General features: G+C 49.5%; 1 protein-coding gene across 27 annotated transcripts in view; it reads right to left on the bottom strand.

Annotated features, from left to right (window-relative positions):
* Positions 1-15,083, bottom strand: part of LOC139755581 (uncharacterized) — an 887,125-nt gene that overhangs the window by 667,633 nt on the left and 204,409 nt on the right. For 24 of the 27 annotated variants that reach the window (XM_071674063.1, XM_071674071.1, XM_071674089.1 and 21 more), the window contains exon 2: positions 10,172-10,224. The gene's annotated coding sequence lies outside the window, so the exon portion shown is untranslated. Of the gene's footprint in view, positions 1-8,870; positions 9,007-10,151; positions 10,225-15,083 lie in introns of those variants that run through there. The other 3 variants (XM_071674068.1, XM_071674066.1, XM_071674070.1) reach the window with 2 other exon arrangements.

Here is a 15,083-nt window from a genome sequence, read left to right as displayed (position 1 = left end):
GTGCTCAAGGATCGTACCGTCGTGCTGAAGGGTCGTACCATCGTGCTGAAGGATCGTACCGTCGTGCTCAAGGGTCGTACCATCGTGCTCAAGGGTCGTACCATCGTGCTCAAGGGTCGTACCGTCGTGCTCAAGGGTCGCACCATCGTGCTCATGGGTCTTACCGTCGTGCTGAAGGGTCGTAGTACCATCGTGCTCAAGGGTCGTGCCGTGGTAACCAAGGACCGTTCACGTCGTACTCACGGGCCATATCGTCGTGCTCTGGCCCTTAGGGTATTGGTTGGGTTGTGGGGGGGGGGATGTACCTTGGGAGCTACAACACTACCCCCTCCCTCCCCCCCACACACCCATTGTAGCCAGCACGTCTAACTTCGAAGAGAGAGAGAGAGAGAGAGAGAGAGAGAGAGAGAGAGAGAGAGAGAGAGAGAGAGAGAGAGAGAGAGAGAGAGAGAGAGAGACAGGGGGGGCGGATTCAGCCTACCAACACCACCGCCCTCCTCCTCCTCCTCCTCCCTCCGCCTCCTTCTCCCTCCTCCTCCTCCTCCTCCAGGAGGTGAGAGGGAGGAAGACCCTCAGGTCGCCCCCATCTTTCCCCCCAGCACAGGTGAACCACAACGGGGACACACACACACACACACACACACACACACACACACACACACACACACACACACACACACACACACACACACACACACACACACACACACACACACACACACACACACACACACACACACACACACACACACAAACACACACACACACACACACACACACACACACACACACACACACAAACACACACACACACACACACACACACACACACACACACACAAACACACACACACACACACACACACACACACACACACACACACACACACACAGGTAAGCAATAAACGCTGATGATTAAGATGTCTGACGACGCACGAGTAAGATAGATATACACTAGAGGCCGGGAGCGGGGGAGAAGCGAGGGGAAGCCGGGGGGGGTTGAGGGGAGGCGTGAGGCTTCTGTCGACCATGAATCTTCACCCCACTCGGGGGGAGGGAGGAGAAGGGAGGAGGAGGGTACTCATTGGTTAGGGTGGGAGGAGCGTGGTAGGGAAAGGGGGGTGGTGTTCAGTGTGTATGTGTGGGGTGAGGGAGGGAGGGAGAGAGGAACTCAATTACAAGGGTGTTTAGGGTGTGTGTGTGTGTGTGGGGAGGTCGGTCTCCCCCCTTGTGAGGAAGGCGGGCGCTCACACATTGTAGAGGGCATGGGAGGTTGTCAAACAGGCAGGAAGCTGACGGGAAATGGCGGCGGTAAGAGACACACGGGCGGGGGCTTAGGACACAGAGTAACCACGTCGCATGATGGAGAGAGAGAGAGAGAGAGAGAGAGAGAGAGAGAGAGAGAGAGAGAGAGAGAGAGAGAGAGAGAGAGAGAGTCAGCGGGCAGGAGGGGAACACCTGTGATGGTGGAGAGATACACCACGGACCTGTACTTACTTGCCCCTCCCCACCACCCACCCACCTCCCCAGGGAGACGGGTCAAACTAGGTCAAACAAACTCCTGACGGGGGAAGGGAGGAGAGGGGAGGGGAGGTCGAGACATTGTCCCCAGCGGGTTACCGGATGACGACACCTCCAGCGGGTACGAAGCCCACGAGAAGAACCGATAAAAACACCGTCGTCGGCCCAGAAAGGCATCTGCGTCTGGCAATAGAGGAGGAGGAGGAGGAGGAGGAGGAGGAGGAGGAGGAGGAGGAGGAGGAGGAGGAGAGAAAGAAAAAAACACATCCTAGTCTTCGAGAATCTTGACTCTGATGTTATTGACGGCATTGAGTCGACCAGCGATGCGGTGTGGCAGTGCCCTGCCTGGCTATGTGCAGTGCGGCACCGTCTGGTACTGTCCTCCCTGGCCACATGCAGTGACGCTTCGTCCTGGCACTATCACACATACGCACACACCCATCCACTCACACACACCCACCCACACACACACACACACACACACACACACACACACACACACACGCACACACACATACACACACACACGAGATGGGGGTCTCACGAGCGCTTCAAATAAGGAACTACAAACTCTAACGTCTGAATTACCCATCGACTTCCCTTGACGTGTACGAGTATGAAGTACCACCACCATCTTCGGTTACGAGGAGGGAGTACGGTCATGGGAGGTTCCTTGCCTATCGATTCCACAGCGTCGGTCGGGGGAGGGAAGGCAACGGGACCGACCCCACAAACCGACGGAGGGACCTCCACTTCCCGACGGGATCGGACCGACGCGATGACGTAGCCCTTCAGGTACAGCTGTCACCTGGACGGTACAGCAGCTATGGTACAGCAAGGATGACTTGTGGTGCATAGGATCTTGGTAGTGAGGCCATGACATGTCCTTACTCAACTCCTATTTGTGGTGTGAGGTCAGGACAAAGCAAAGTTCAAAGTGGGGTCACACTACTGCGAGTTTAGGGAACTTACGTGAACCTACAAACACCTCAGAAAGTTTACAGCGGTGTTAGTTGAGAGCACCGCAAGGTGAGCGGGGGTACCACACCGCACACATACACACACACACACACACACACACACACACACACACACACACACACACACACACACACAGATGGAGCCCACCCAGCTGGCCAGATTCCAATATTAATTTGCATAGTTTGTGGCAACTCACAGGCACTCCCCACGCCCCTGGCATGTGTCCCCATTCCTTCATACAGAGAGAGAGAGAGAGAGAGAGAGAGAGAGAGAGAGAGAGAGAGAGAGAGAGAGAGAGAGAGAGAGTGAGTGTGTGTGAGAGAGAAGAATTGAAGATCATTTACGAGTGCAGTGAAGAATGATCAAGAGACGAAGCTCCATGGGTGTGAGACTATCTCCTCGCGCAGCACAAAGTCGAGAGTGATTTCAGTTTAAGACAACAGAGATGGTTGACTTGGCTTATCTCCATGTGAGTGACCAGGAAGCCTGTGACACTGTACCTCGCAAGACACCGATACAGAAGTTGGATCATCAAGCAGGAAATAGGGGAATATTTCGTCGGTGGGACGACCATCTAAAGTGGGAGGGATCGAAACGACCCCCATGTCGCAGGAGCCGTCTCGAAATAGGGCGGGGTTACTACTGGCGTCCCGCAGGGTTCTATCCTGGGGCCATTACGTCTCACGATCTGTGGCAGTGACTCTGAACATGCTTGTGGACGATGCCAAGGATGAAAACCAAGGAGGATGGCACGAACCTACAAGGACACCAAGACGAACTCTCAAAGCTGGTCTGACGCATGGTTGATGATATTCAACCCGAGAGGAACTATAAAGGAACGAGGATGGGTCACAGTGATGGGAGACTTCGATACGAATATGGTCCATCAGAGAATAAGCTGAGGGGAATCTGTGCGTGTGAAGGAGACCTGACAATCGACAACTTACCCATCCTATCATCTGAGTCCTACTCAGGGTCATTGTAAGGGAGGCAGATCTCCTGTCAAATATTAGAATAGCAATCACGACAGAAAAAAAAAAAAATCTAGCAAGCTGTTCACTTCCTACATTGGGCCATAACATGAATATACTTCTCAGGTTTGGTCGCCCACCAGAATTATAGAAGTTCAAAGAACTTAGAGAGAAGGTCCAGAGGAGGGTATAAAGCTGGTACCAGAAATATGAAAGCTGAGTGACATTGAGAGGTTAAAGGCCATAAATCCGTCCTTCATGGACGAGAGAAGAGTAAGAGGTGACTTGATCACAACCTTTTAAGTTTCTCAACCAGCTGACAATGTTTACAGTGAACAGTTCCTCAAAACACGCAGGGACAAAGCAACGGGAAAATATTGTGAATAGCGAAAAGATAAGAAGGATATTTGTTAGAAAAGACGTAAGGAGGAACTTGTATATGAGCAGTGTTGGAATGAATACTACTGAGTGAGGATATTGTGAATGTGGACATAGATACAAAAGTCTAAAAAGTTGTATAGTAGAGAAATGCAAAGACTTAGCGCCTCACAAGTGTAAGACTCCCTCCCCGTACGGTACAAACAGGATATTACACACACACACACACACACACACACACACACACACACACACACATACGCATCAAAGCTTGTACTGTGTCCAATATATCAATATCTGGCATGGCTTTCCCTACAGCAGACACACACACACACACACACACACACACACACACACACACACACACACACACACACACACACACACACACACAAACACAGACCAGAGGCAGTGAAAAAGGCCATACAGGGAGACAGACGGGAGACATATACATTGTACTGGGGGACAGACGGGAGACAAGGAAACTGACCATAGATTATTTTCTCCATCTTTTTTAAAACAATTTTCTCGCTAAAATTCATGTTATGTCCACTGGCTGTTTCTACGGTTGTCCTGTGCCGACATCTCTCGAGGAACTGTTCCTCGACTATGACACTTAGGTCATCAGAATGGCTCAGAAAAAGTTTGTTGTCAGGAAAAAGTTTGTTGTCAGGTCACCTCTTACTCTTCTCTCTTCCACGGTGGACAAAATCGGGGTCTCTAGCCTTTCCCTGTAACTTAGCTTTCTTGATTCTGGTGCCATCTTTGCTGTCCTCCTCTGAACCTTCTCTATGAGCTCTTTGTGCTTCTTTGGGTGCAATGACCAAGCTTGAAAGGCGTCCTCCAGTTTTGGCCTAATGTAAGATGTGCACACCTTAATAAATATTTCCTTAACCATAAACCCTAAAAATGTTGTAATATCTTCCAGCAGACAGTTGGTCTCCTTGACTGTTCTCCTTAGATGTAAAACTACGTCCACATACTGGGGACAGTATCTACTCCCACGTCCTTCTCAAGGACCGTATATTCCTGTGGCTTATTTCCTGAAAGTTAATAGTCACATCGAAGTCCTTCTTCTTCTTCTTTCACTGTGTCCCATCCTCATTACGTTTCCTTACGGTGAAGTTCATCGACCATGTATCAGACGGACATTGGAATCTGACGAGGTCCCCTTGCAGCTAGATGCAATCGTCTTCGCTTATCACTTCCCCCCCTCCACACACGACCTCGGGAACATACGCATACACGTGTGCTGATGACCTCAGAAGGTCATTCCTACTAATGATGATGAGGTAATTAGTAGCAATAGGATGGTGTACGATCGTGATGCCAAGGGTGATAATGACAGAGAGATAAATATGGTTTATTACTACTTCGTTTTTTTTCTTCTTAAATTGCCATCATTAATACTGGTAATTACCCTAATGATGTTGACACTGTTGACGCCAACGTTAATGACACTGATAGAAATAATTATGTACGCAAACAGCAATTTGCTCGTTAAAGTAAATAAAACACCAATATATATATATATATATATATATATATATATATATATATATATATATATATATATATATATATATATATATATATATATATATATATATATACACAGCAAAACCAAATAAATTTTCTTTTATCATATCAAGAACAAAACTTTAAACCTATCACAGTTTAAAACATATCACAACACAACACCTCACGTGTACAGTTTGGAAGTCACAGTTATCAGAATATAAAGAATCAGGCGAAGGTGAAAATATAAACGAAACATGTGTCCAACCTATTGGTTACAAGGGTTACGGGGACTTGTCTCTAACACCCTACACTGTTAGGTCCAGGGGACCAGGGTATTGCTACACTGCAAGGATGCAGTGAGAGGGTGTAGCCTTGACGCACAGGAGCGACGCACGGACGTGTAACAAGAAAGAGATCCTCTTGACGCATGGCAAGCAACAGATCGCCTGACGCATGAGAGGAATGCGTAGCCTGACGCTACGCGCCACGGGCAAGCACAACCCTGGTCCCAAGCACAACCCTGGTCTCAAGCACTCCACCCACAACAACAACTACAACCACAAACTCTGCCTCCACTTCCGTAAACACAAACCCAAAAGTACAATCCACAATCCACTGCATACTTGATATATTCCAATTCCACAACTTAGACCTCAAAATACAATCCACTGTATACTTATTACCTCCCTCCCCCCATTCATCACACACACACACACACACACACACACACACACACAGTAACACTGACCACACCGGACATAACAACCTTACAACCATCACGGGAACCACCTCCACGGACAGCCGTACACGTCTAAAACCCATCACAACCTCCACAACAGATCACCGGTGACGGCTACGACAACCGCCCACTGCACAACCCGGCTTTAAGTGCTGCCCTTCGCTCACTGCCCCCATTATACACAAAGAAAATCCTCCCCGTGCGCTCCTTGCTGTTCCCCTCCTCCCACTCTCCCCGTCTCCCCAACCCTCCCCAGGTAATTTCCTCAGCAGTAATGGACCTCTGCTGGGGGATGAGGTTAGCTTCCGACATCACAGGAAAATGAGCTGCCGCCCCACACGTAATAATAAGACACCACAGTATAGCCAGACAGTCCCAAGACAATCAGCAACACTGAGTCAGTATATATGAGGCCAAACACAGACACAACCTTGGGACACTGAACAACACTGGGTCAGTATATATGAGGCCAGATACAGACACAACCTTGGGACAATGAACAACACTGAGTCAGTATATATGAGGCAAAACACAGCCACAACCTTGGGACATTGAACAACACTGGGTCAGTATATATGAGGCCAGACACAGACACAACCTTGGGACATTGAACAACACTGGGTCAGTATATATGAGGCCAGACACAGCCACAACCTTGGGACAATGAACAACACTGGGTCAGTATATATGAGGCCAGACACAGACACAACCTTGGGACAATCAACAACACTGAGTCAGTATATATGAGGCCAGCCACAGACACAACCCCGGGACATTCAACAACACTGGGTCAGTGTACTTTACCCAGAGAGGATCAGTGTAATCACAACCAGCCTGGTGTTGGTAATACAATCCACGAGTCGTCCATATAATGGACGATCACAACACTCACTGGTGTCCGCGGTGCTACAACTTAGCAGGTTCTATATGTGGCTTCAATAACCTTGATAAGTATAGCCAACAACCATCTCCGGTATAACAAACGTCCATGAAGAATAACCAAACGGCCACGGCCAGTATAACCAAGAGCCACAGCCAGTATAACCAACAGCCATGAGTAATATAACCAACAGCCACAGCCAGTATAACCAAGCCATGAGTAATATAACCAACAGCCACAGCCAGTATAACCAACAGCCATGAGCAATATAACCAACAGCCACGGCCTATAACCAACCACGGCCAGTATAACCAACAGCCACGGCCAGTATAACCAACAGCCACGGCCAGTATAACCAACAGCCACGGCCAGTATAACCAACAGCCACGGCCAGTATAGCCAACGTCTCGAGGCTTCACATTAAGTCGCTCTCATCATCAACCTGTAACAAAAGATGGGAGACGCGGCGGCAGCACCGGGCTATCCCACACGCCACTTTAAGGCTGGGTTCTGCGTCGCCTTGTGACGCGGTGATCGACCCTAAGGGGAAGCGTCGCTACGGTCAGCGTCACGCCGGGGGTTCCGCATGGCATGCACCGCGATGGAGGCCGAAGTGGATCCCTCCTATTATGATAAGGAGGAGGGGGGGGGGAGGGGGGGCTGAGAGAGAGAGAGAGAGAGAGAGAGAGAGAGAGAGAGAGAGAGAGAGAGAGAGAGAGAGAGAGAGAGAGAGAGAGAGAGAGAGAGAGAGAAGGGTCGAGTGGCATTCTATAAACCGACATATTCACAAGCGAGCACACATCATATTTTTTTTTTCTTCTTCTCCGATTTACGCAAAGTCTGCCTCCGTAAAACTCTCAGAACCCACATTTCCCTGCTACTGGAAGCAGCGCAGCCTTGGGCCAGCAGGAGCCTCTGGTAAGACGTCCAGGGAACACTTAAGACTCATTCTTATAAAGGAAACCCAGTGAGTAATTATGAATAGATAAATAACCTCAATAATAAGTTTCTTTTTTGACCCGTTTCCTCAACAACTTTTACTGTAATTAGTAATTAAGAAGGGTAATAATATCACTAATTACTCGACAAGTTAACACAAGAAAAATGGGGGAAAAGAATATGGAAAAAAATTAATGAGAAGCTAAATACATGTTTCTCTAAAGTAAAGGGAATATCTTCTCCCATCCCTCACGGCTAATAATCACAGGACGGTGTAAACACGAAGGCAATATTCAAAATATCGTATAGGAAAAAAAAAAGAACAACATTAAAATTTCTGAAGGATAAGAACTGGTGTTTCGTTGTGTTTTACGAAACGATCACCACCCCTAGCTCTCCTCACACTACGAAACAGGAGTCACCTTCACACACACACACACAACACACACACACACACACAACCACTCGCTATCGCATGGACTCACCATCACACCATCAACACCACACGCATCGTAAACTCGACTCACTCGGTCCCACACACACACACACACACACACACACACACACACACACACGCAAACACACACACACACACACACACTCTATGCATACGTGAACCTCAAGACGAAATCAGATACCATGATCACACCCGGGAGCCATCTGACACACCAGGTAAGGCACCCACCACTCTGCATCCTAATTCACCCGTAACTAATTACTTAACCCTTTCAAGTACGGCCACCAGGAATGTGGACCGTCCTCTCCGTACGGGGACGAGTGCGAGTATTAATTAAGCGAGGGACACATCGGTCCCGCCGCGTCCCGTCCACAAGGCAGCCTCCTCCCGCTGCTGCATCGTCAGTATACAGGTACATACACGAGAGGACATGTTCAAGTCTTCATCATACGAAGGACGCTTGGCGTATTTGCGTATAATTACCTCGATCGCAATCTATAGCCTCCATATCGGCACCTGCTGAAGACCACGACCACAGACCAGGGCGATGTCACCTGTAGTCAACAGACATGTACTAAGTCAACACAAACTCGCGAGGGCCAACGTCAGACATCTCTGTGTCTCAAAACACACAAACACACCACCCAATCTACTATCAGACCTGCTTGTGGGGAATGTTATCTTACTGTACAGAGTGTCCCTATCTATATTATCAGCGCATATCACTAAGGCAGCAGCGTCGTGTTAACAATGTCTCGCTAGATCAACACTGACCAGTAACGTCCTTGTGATTTCACAGTCGTATTATCTTCATTCGCAAGAGTTTTGAAAACTTCCCCTTCATTCACAATTGCTTTCAAAACTTCCCCTTCATTCATTCACGAGCGTTCAGAAAACTTCCCTTCCTTCACAAGTATTTACGAAGTTTTCGTATGTAACATTTAAAACACGTAATGGAGCGATCATCACTCACAGTCACACGAATAATCGATCCATCGAAATGAGGAGGGATCATCATCACCATCACATCAAACATCACTCACTATCACACCATAACCCAACTCACCATTACGGAGGGCCTGGACATCACACTGAAGCCAAGTCACCTCACCATCACATCACTGACCATGATCACCATCACGGACAGGGAAAGCCTCATATACACACACACACAAGACTCACCATCACACCAATGAGGACTCATTATCGCGACACACTACCATAAGAGGGGAGACTCACTATCGAGTGATAATGACACAGGGCTATAACATCACGAGGTGTCACCATCACAGAGACATGACTCACTATCACAACAAGGGGAACCTTCATGTTGGGAAGGGGGGGGGAAGATCACCATAAAGATGACTCACCTTCAAGTGACTCACTATCACGACAGAACACTTACCCATTCCCCAAAATGACTCACCGTGACGACAAAATGACTCACTATCACAAGAGAAGACTCACCTTCCTAGATGGGACTCACCATCACAACCGACGACTCACCATTCAACAGGACTCACCATCACAACAGGCGACTCACCCTACAACAGGACTCGCCACCATCAGAACCAATGACTCACACTGAATACCGCGACTCACCGACGCAACAGCTGACTCACCACATGACTCACCGACGCAACAGCTGACTCACCATATGACTCATGGCCATGACAGACGCCTCACCATCACATCAAGACGAAGACTCAGAGCATGGACTCACCACCAGAACGGATGACTCACCGTCTTATGAGGAAGACTCACCATCACAAGAGATGACTCACCATCACACGTTAACCATGTTGCTAAGGTGGTTGGGATGTCGTGCCGGTGCAGCCTGTGGGAGAAGAGAGAACTGATCAGACATGGGGGACATTGATCAGACATGGGGGGACGTTGATCAGACATGGGGGACGTTGATCAGACATGGGGGACATTGATCAGACATGGGGGGACATTGATCAGACATGGGGAGGCATTGATCAGACATGGGGAGGCATTGATCAGACATTTGAACATTGATCAGACACAAGGAACATTGGTAATACATACGGAACATTGATCAAACATGCGAGGCATTGATCAAACATGGGAGGCATTGATTAAACACGGGAGGCACTTGATCAAACATGGGAGACATCGATCAGATTATCAATCCATATTACGGGACAAGATAATGATGCACCACCTCGCACGTTGGGATGGTGACTCACCTACACATACACCAGTCATCAACCATAATGAGCGGGACTCGTGTGCCACACGTGTCGAGACGCGAGGCTCGGTATCCGACAGGGACGCCATGTGGCTGGCGAAGTTCAGGGAGGCCACTCATGCCAGACGTACGGTCGGTCGCAAGGGTACGACGCCGGGCCAGACTCTGACCTCCTGCAGGAGGAGCAGGACTGACGTAGGTACACCCCATACACGGAGGGACTCACGGTGACAACACAGGGAGGATCCTACACCTTAACAGAGGAGTCAGTATCAAAACAGATGACTCCTCATAACAAAAGATGAGTCACTACGACAACAGATGAGTCACCATGACAACAGATGACTCACCATGACAACAGATGACTCACCCACGACCAACTGAACACAGCCACCCTCCCTTTCTGAAAAGGCCCTCGTGGAAAACCCCTTGAGCAATAATCTCTCAGGATTTACCCCTTCCGGAGACTCTTCACTGAAAGGACAAGCCCTGGATCATTTCCAGGAAACTGATCATCATCAATCACACCCTTAATTAAGGGCGCTCGACCACAACAACACCCGGAAAAAACTCCTCTTTTGTTCACCTTAACAAGAACGAATCTAAAGTACTTCCTGCAATGTCAGCCATATGAAGGGAGTACCTATCGATTATAATTACCCACAATGATTATCCTGAAGTGCCTTTGTAACATCATCCACCGGGATTAATTCCACCAGAACCACCTGCAGGGAATAATCCCCATTAACCCCCCGCTCCCCCCTTCCCTTAATGACCCACCCTAAACACCCTTGCGAACTAAATCCTCTTAGACTCGACGCCCTCCTAGACCCACCCTGGAAATCCTCTAGACTGCATCCCAGACAATCCTTTCTCAGTCAACACTTACGCAGGACCCCTGACCTCCTGAGTGATTTAACACACACACACACACACACACACACACACACACACACACACACACACACACACACATACAACACCACCCTCCTTCCCTTAACATCCCTCATCTGGAATCACCTTAGTGTCTGGAATCAATCTGGGGGGAGATGGACCTCCTCCGAGAGAGAGAGAGATATACATCCGGAATCAAATACATGGAAAGACTTCTTGGAAACGCCAGACGGAGTTCTGCACTCCAGGCGAACCTCCGCTGCAAAATCATTCGTACAGAAATCATGTTTCCCTTGGACCTAACAGCCGCACTTCTTTAAACCTGACGCCAGGTCCATCACAGTTATACGATGGCTAATACAGCCCCAGGACCCCTTCTGCAGTAGGCCTCCTGAAGCTTCCAGACTGTACTCCTGTCCGTCCACTGACGAGGGGACACATATATGTACATACATGAAACATTGCAGTGCCTAACTCCCTTCAAGCATGGCTGTACGACCCTTGGGCACGACGGTACGATCCCTGGACGCGACGGTACGATCCCTGGTCACGACGGTACACCCCTGAGGTATGATGTCGTGGCCTTTAACCTGGCCCCCTTTCGGCCGGGTCAGAAACTACCCCGGGCCATCATAACAAAGGGTCGTCTTCTCGTGCTCAAGGAATCAGAGCCTCACAACTCCCTGGCCAAATGCCTTTGGAACGACATCGAATCCGACGCTAACCACGATCAATGGGATCTGACTTTGAACAGCTCTGTGTTTCCTAACTCCTTTCCCTTGACTCTATAGACTACAATAACACCCCCTGGCATCGAACTTAACTCCCAAACTGCGGACGACATAACCAAGCCAGTTAGATGAGAGATCCCACGTCATAAGGAAAAAAAATATCCATCAAGGATCACTTTTCAAAATACAAAAACCCTGCTAATCCACACCCACTATCGCCCGGAGACAACGAGGGGAGTTCCCCAGTCCTTGGCGCTGTCATTATCAAAAAAAAAAAAGAAAGTTGATGTTCCGTGATTTCACGAAGCACCACGGAACACTGAGGAACCCGTGTGTTGTTTCTTGAGCCTTTCGCGGAACTCTTTAACCGGGGTTCCTTACAGCTACAATCATTGATAGGTCTGCCATACGACCCGAGTGAAGTTCCTTATTCAGAATACAACTCAAGAGGAACAATGAACATTAAACAAGATCAATACAGGAACAATGAATCATGTCCAGGAGCTGTGAGAGTTCGAGGCTCCTTCCTTCCGGATCACCAAAGCCAGAACCTTCACTAGACCCTTAACCATCGCCAAACCCTTAACTATCGCCAGGCCCTTAATCATCGCCAGGCCCTTAACCAGCGCCAGGCCCTTAACCATCGCCACACGCTTTATCATCGCGACGCCCTTAACCACTGCCAAATCCTTAACTATCGCTAAACCCCTAGCCATCGCCAAACCCTTTACCATCGCCAAACCCTTAACCATCGCCAAACCCTTTGCCATCGTCAGGCCCTTCACTATCACTGGGTCTTCCACTATCGCCACACCTCTCACAATCGCCAGGTTTGCTAGGAAGAACAAGTGAGTGCCTCTCTATACCAGACAGGGAGTACCCTCACCCACTCTCCCTCCCACGTACACCATAACCCTCACCCTCTCGTACTCTCCCCGGCCGCCATATGCCTTCATCTCCTCCGTGTGATCTGCCATCCACACTCCCCACCATCCATTATCTCCCCTAGTCCTTCTCTCTGCCTCCCCAATCCGTCTCTTTGCCTCGCCCAATCCTTCCTGTAATCCCTCCATTTCGTCTGCTAGTCCCTCCCTCTCTCTCGCCTCACACACACACACACACACACACACACACACACACACACGCGCGCGCGCGCGCGCGCGTTCTCTCCCAGCCTGACCTCCTGTCCTTCCTCCCAACTCCCTACTATCCTCCCCATCACTAATACTCACCACCCCTTACTATTCTCCCCCATACTATCAATACTCACCACCCCCTCCTATTCTCCCCCACTACCATCAATACTCATCACCCCCAACTATTCTCCCCCACACTACCATCAATACTCATCACCCCTTACTAATCTCCCCCCTCCATTCCCTCCCAGTAACCAACGCCACCGGAGCCACACTCCCCACCGCTCACTCCCGAGGTCACATTTTGTAATGCAGGGCGCCTCTCCCTCCCTCCCTCTCCCTTCCCGCCTCACACGTGGTTTGCATTCGGCCCCCTGGCATATGTCCTATAACCCTGGCAGGTGTCCTAACCCTGGCATGTGTCCTATAACCCTAGCAGGAGTCCTAACCCTGTCAGATGCCCTATATCCCTGGCACGTGCATTAACCCTGGCACGTGTCCTAACCCTAGCACGTATCCTAACCCTGGCACGAACGAAAGTGTCCATAACAAGTTTCAGCATCGACAGTACCAACACGAAACACACACACACACACACACACACACACACACACACACACACACACACACAGACACACACACACACAGACACACACACACACACACACACACACACACACACACACACACACACACACACACACACGGATATAATCTAATTAAGGAACTCCATGATCCTCTGTGTTCCTGGGCGACACACGGGCCCGCCCCCCCTGATGGTACAGGTTATGCGCCCTCTGGTTAACACCGGGCAGAATGAGATCCCATTAAAGCAATAAAAAGTTATGCGGCTCAGAGAGAGAGAGAGAGAGAGAGAGAGAGAGAGAGAGAGAGGGGGGGGGGATGGGGCAGGCTGTAAGCACTTGATCCAGCGAGCAAATGGAAACAGAGACTGAGATGCAAACACTGTTCCACGGTGCTTAATGAAGTGTGGGACGGTTTAATGAAGTGTGGGACGGTTTAATGAAGTGTGGGACGGTTTAATGAAGTGTGGGACGGTTTAATGAAGTGGGGGACGGTTTAATGAAGTGAGGGACGGTTTAATGAAGTGAGGGACGGTTTAATGAAGCGAGGGACGGTTTAATGTAATGTGGGACGGTTTAATGAAGTGAGGGACGGTTTAATGAAGTGTGGGATGATTTAATGAAGTATGGGACGGTTTAATGTAAAGTGGGACGGTTTAGTGAAGTGTGGGACGGTTTAGTGAAGTGTGGGACGGTTTAGTGAAGTGTGAGAGTGAGGTATGAGGAGTGTGGAGAGCGACAGATCCTCACCTGTCATCCTCTTCACTAACCACACAACCTGCTCATTGTCACCACTTTAGTCTGTCGCCCTCTTCACCTCACTCCCCTAGCCGAGGGAATAGGGACCCCCCCGTAAGCTAGTCCCCGACCCACACCACCCCTTTCTTAACCCCTGCTCCTTCCTCCTCCTCCTTCTCGTCCTCTTCCTCCTCCTCCTTCTCGTCCTCCTCCTCCTCCTCTGGGCCAGACCTGACCTGACCCGACCAGCGCGTGCGTGTTCAGCAGCACCCTCAGCTCCTCCGACCAACTCCCTCCCTCCTCCCGATGGACACTCCTCACTTCCCTGCCAATACACTCTCGGCCATAGTCATACTTGTGGGAAGCCCTCACTGGAGAGAGAGAGAGAGAGAGAGAGA

This window comes from Panulirus ornatus, chromosome 19 (genome assembly GCF_036320965.1).
Source record: "Panulirus ornatus isolate Po-2019 chromosome 19, ASM3632096v1, whole genome shotgun sequence".
Taxonomy (NCBI): domain Eukaryota; kingdom Metazoa; phylum Arthropoda; class Malacostraca; order Decapoda; family Palinuridae; genus Panulirus; species Panulirus ornatus.
This window is presented reverse-complemented; position numbering and strand designations above follow the sequence as displayed.